Source organism: Meriones unguiculatus, chromosome 9 (assembly GCF_030254825.1).
Source record: "Meriones unguiculatus strain TT.TT164.6M chromosome 9, Bangor_MerUng_6.1, whole genome shotgun sequence".
NCBI lineage: Eukaryota > Metazoa > Chordata > Mammalia > Rodentia > Muridae > Meriones > Meriones unguiculatus.
Genome location: NC_083357.1, coordinates 55,233,328 through 55,238,744, shown reverse-complemented (window position 1 = coordinate 55,238,744; position 5,417 = coordinate 55,233,328). Strand labels below are relative to the sequence as shown.

The window sequence follows — 5,417 nt, the reverse complement described above, 5'->3', positions numbered from 1 at the left end:
TTTTTTGTCTCAAATAGCTGACAGAAAGATTTAAAATTTTTATTAAAAGTAATTTACATGTGTTTTGTTTACTTACATTAGTATGTATTCATATATATTTAATATTTAATTAATGTAAGTATTACATGTATTACTTAAATTAAGATGTTTTCAATTCTAAAATTCTGGTGTTCTTGATGCCTATGATGATATTCTTTTTATTTTCAGTCTGTCTTCTGTTGCATTGCAAGATGTCATATTTTCACTGAACACTTAAGGAAATACATACTTTTGTTCTTAGAAGAACCCCCTTGCTATATAAGGTATATATGTGTTTATATTACTGTATAAATAATATATTTTTCTACATTCCATGTTCTTCTTTTATCCTTCCCACAAGATGACTCTAAAAATATTCCATATATTTTTCACTTCCTTGGGTGTGTCTTCTTTTCTTGAGTTACTATTTTTTAACTCAATCTCAGTGGCTTGTTGAAAGATACCTATCAGCTGTATAGCTTATAGATTTCAGAGTTCATCAGTTTGGCTGATAAACTGTAGTTACAGTAAACAAATAAGAAGTAACAAACACAAGGCCAGCTGCAATACTGAGAACATGATTGCACCTTCTCTCACAATCAGAGCCTTTATCAACTTCCATTTTCACCTGGGTATATGAAGTTGGGAAATTTTAATATCTTTAAGTAAAAGCTGTCAAATTTCACAGACCATGAAAGTATTTCAATTTCCTTTATATCCAATATTTTTCCAGAGAGTGCAAGAAACAAAAATAAACAGATGAGCAAAAAAAGTAAAAAAAAAAAAAAAAAAAAAAAAGGTACAGAAAAGGAGAAAGTGCTGGAGTTTGTGTCTGCCATGAACGTGCACAGGTCTCGAGCATGCTGTACCAGCCACTCTGGGTTCACATGTACAACTTCCCGCTGTGTTTGGAAAACGCTTTGTAGTCACCCACCACCTCCACTCTTGCATTTTCCACTTTCTCTTCTGCAATAACTCCTGAGCCTCGGGAGGAAGGATGTAACACAGATGTCCAGTTTTTGGCTGGTCACTTTGCAGTGTCTTATCTCACTATCTTGGCTGGTTGTGGGTCTCTGTGTTAATTTCCGTTTACTTAAACATGATGAAGCTACACCATATCACACTACTGAAGAAAACCTGACTCTCTCCCCTAGCAGCTAACAACTGCTAATAACTCCTCAGCAGGGTGTGGGGACTCATGAGCCCCTCCTCCATGTGACTAAGCTGACTGGCTTAGTTACATTCAGGTCTTCTTGTTCAGGCAATCACAGCATCCTGAGTGCAACAGTTCTGTCATATCCTGATGTCACTATTTCATCCCTGACCTATGGCTCTTAGAACCATCCTACACAACCTTTTCTGATGTCTTCTGAGCCTTCTGGGGGAAGTGCTGTTATATAGATGTGATGATTATAGCTGTGCACTCTGCAGACATTTAATCTTAGCACTGCGACCAGTTGTGAGTATATGTATTAGCTACCTCTACATCACACACACATGTTTCTCTAATTAGGATTGGCTGCCACACTGATCTATGGATATGGTGAACATAGAGGGAAGTTTGATACTTCATCCATTTAGCAAAATGATAGCAGTAGCTTCCCCTTGGGCCTATTAGCTCCATAGGCATAGGTTCTTGGCCAGGTTTACAGTAGCAGCCATGCATGTTTCTGCTGTGAAGAGCCTGCAATCTAATCAGAACGTGGTTGGCCATCCCATAACATTCATTCCACTCCTGCATCCAAGGCAGATCTGTGTCTTGCCATGCTGGTCATTATTGCAGCTCTCAGTGCTCACAGCTGGTTAAGACTGTTGTTGACTTTTCTCCCCTAGCAGCCTGAGTCGCACTTCCTAACACTATAAAATGTAGCCAGCAGGGAGGAAGTCTCCTGAGTTGTACTGGCTTGATGTCTCTAAGTCCTGTGACCAAAATGTGTCGTGTCTTCAACAACTTGATCCTGTTATCAAGTTCTGGAGGGTAACCAAGAGCAATGGCAACAGGTAATTGTTTTAGGGTCTCTATGACCACCCAGACCAACAGCTTTAGAGGATGTGTCCCATACTTGGTACCAGACTTTTTATTTTGCAATCTATTGTTCCTGGGGGAAGTATTAGGCTTTGTGTAGAATAATTTACTTAGTCTCTCTCTCTCTCTCTCTCTCTCTCTCTCTCTCTCTCTCTCTCTCTCTCTCTCTCCTCTCTGTCTCTCTCACACACACTCACAAAAATACAATTTTCAAACATCCTCCATGTTAGCTGTCCCTCCCCCCACCTGTCCTTTCTGCTATACTCACCCCCTCCAAATTTAACATTCTGTTGTCCAGAAAACTTGATATTGACTGAAAGTTAAAATTTTTCTTTCCTTTGTCCATAAGGATGAATCATAGTGACATTTTGATTTTAAATGTTTTAACTCAGCTTGTTGTTCAATGGCTACAAGAGAATGTATCTCTCTCTAGTTTGCTAGTAATGACTCAGAAATTCAATCCCTCCCAATCTCTGCAAATTTACTCAAAACATGATGTGTCCACAAGGTTGCAGGAGGCCGCAGCTGATGAAAAGCATGCAGCAAGCTCTTGTCATTGCATTCTGAAGGAATAGGTGAGAGAGAAACATTTGTTTTCTTATTGGCTGATTTGATTACATAAGAAGAAAAGGGGACAACCTGGAGATACAAATAGCTTGCTTGTCAAGAGATTGCAAGTCTGCATTGACCCAGGCAGGAAGAGCAATGAAGCCATCCATTCCTACTGTAGTCGCTTTCTTGTGGCTGTGGATGAACTGTGAGTTGAAGATCTGGGACCACGAGAAAATAGTGGTGGACATTTCTTAGGCTTCCGTGGGAAATCCACTTCACACAGTTCCCTCTCGGTATCTTAGACAAAGAATTCAGCAGAGTGCTGCTGACTGTCCTCCTCCTTTCTGTTTTTCTTTCTGTGTAGGGGAGAGCCTCGGAGAGCAGGTGGAGCAGCACCCTTCTTCCCTGAGTGTTCGAGAGGGAGGCAGCGCTGTCATCAACTGCACTTACACAGACAGTGCTTCCTTATACTTCCCTTGGTACAAGAAAAAAGCTGGAAAGGGTCCTCACCTTGTGATAGACATTCGTGGACAGAAAGCAGAACCAAAGGCTCACCATTTTATTGGATAAGAAAGCCAAATGCTTCTCCCTGCACATCACAGACACTCAGCCTGGAGACTCAGCCATGTACTTCTGTGCAGCAAGCACACACTGGTTCCCAGGCACCTGCAGCCTGTCCTCAAACTTGCTATGGGGGCTGGAGCCCCTTCCACATCCTGTGTCTTGCAACAAAGCATTTGCCATATTGTCTATTTGCAAAGGAAACTGCAACATACAGATTTTAGAAGACAGATGAGAAAGTTAGTCTCAAAGTGTGTGTGTGTGTGTGTGCGTGCGTGCGTGCGTGCGTGCGTGCGAGAGAGAGAGAGAGAGAGAGAGAGAGAGAGAGAGAGAGAGAGAGAGAGAGAGAATGGCATGGACTTTTGAAAGCACAAAGCCCGGCCCCAGTGACACTCCACCCACAACAAGGCCTCATCCAAGGTCTAATACTTTCCAACATCATCTGGGGATTAAACTTTGAAACATATGAGCCTGTGGGCCCCTTCTCATCCCAACCACTGAAAGGGGTGGGAGTCACACTTTGCATGGGTATGATGTTCCATATTTAGAATACAACTAGAAATTATACTGGTTTAGGGAAGTGTCCCCAGTCGTTTCTCATCTAGGGTTCCGGCTTCATCACACATGTATAGTGGGCTAGGCTTGCAGTCCTGGGCACTAATTCCTTTGTATTGACTAACTAAGCCTTGTGCTGGCTAGTTTATGTCAACTTTACACAAGCTGAAGCCTTCCACCTGGATAACGGCAATAGGTTATATTGTCTGGGGGGGTTCATTGTCTACCCTGATCAACAATTTAAAAGGAGGTATGCCTGGCACTAGAGGTGTTTTTTGTTTGTTTTATTTTTTTTTTAACATAGATTCCCAGGAACCTCCCCTATCTCAGAGGTGCCCCTACCCCACTGACTTCTGTCTTTCTCCTGGTCCTCCCTTCAACCCACCCCCACTCCTGCTCTCTGCACACCTAATCCCACTCCCATTGCTTTCCCTACCCCATACCTTACCCACTTCCCTCCCTCCATCTACTCAGATGTCTGTTTTACTCCCTGTTCTGAGTGAGATTCCGCATCTTCTCCTGAGCCCTCCTTGGCTTCTTTGGGTCTGTGGATTGTAGCATGGTAATCCTGTACTTTATGGCTATTATTCACTTATAAATGAGTACATACCATGTACTCACATACATACCATGTATGTCTTACTGGTTTTGGGTTATTTCACTCAGAAAGACTTTTTCTAGTTCCATCCATTTGCCTTCAAATTACATGATTTCCTTGTTTTTAGTAGCTGAGTCATATTTCTTTGTGTAAATGTACCACAATTCCTTTACCCATTCTTCAGTTGAGGGACATCTAGGTGTTTCCAATTGCTATTACAAATAAAGCTACTATGAACATAGTTGAGCAAGTGTCCTGGGGTATGGTGGAACATCTTTTGGGTATATTCCCAGGAGATGTATAGTTGGGTCCTGAGATAGAACTATTCTCAATTTTCTGAGAAACTGCCAAATTTATTTCCAAAGTGGTTGTACAGTTTTGCACTCTTACCAGCGATGGAGGAGTGTTCTTTTTGCTTCACATCATCACCAGCATGTGTTGTCACAAGTTTTTTTTAATCATATTTTCTCTTTTAATTTTTTATTTTATTAATTACAGTTTATTCACTTTGTCCCTCCCTGCCCCGTAGCTCCCTCCTTCTTCCCCTCCCAAACCCACCCTCTCTTTCTCTTCTCCACACATGCCCCTCCTGCAGTCCACTGATAGGGGAGGTCCTCCTCTCATTCCATCTGAGCGTGGTCTATTAGGTCTCATCAGGAGTGGCTGCATTGCCTTCCTCTGTAGACTGGTAAGGCTGCATCATTCCCCCACCCCCGAGAGGGATGTGATAAAGAGCAAACCAATCAGTTCATGTCAGAGACAGTCCCTGTTTCCATTACTAGGGAACCCACTTAGACACTGAACTGCCATGGGCTACATCTGTGCAGGGGTTCTAGGTTATCTCCATGCACGGTCCTTGGTTGGAGTATCAGTCTCAGAAAGGACCCCCGTGTCCAGATTTCTCAGTTCTGTTGCTCTCCTTGTGGAGCTCCTGTTCCCTCCAGTTCTTTCTATCACCCATTTCTTTCATAAGATTCCGGCACTCTGCCCAAAGTTTGGCTATGAGTCTCAACATCTGCTTTGATACCCTGCAGGGAAGAATCTTACAGAGGCCCTCTGTGGTAGGCTCTTGTCCTGTTCCCTGTTTTCTCCCTCTTCTGATACCCA

General features: G+C 42.6%; 1 pseudogene; it reads left to right on the top strand.

Moving 5' to 3' along the window:
- Positions 1-2,749: 2,749 nt before the first annotated feature.
- Positions 2,750-3,392, top strand: LOC132656302 (T cell receptor alpha variable 13-1-like; annotated as a pseudogene).
- The last annotated feature ends 2,025 nt before the right edge of the window (positions 3,393-5,417 follow it).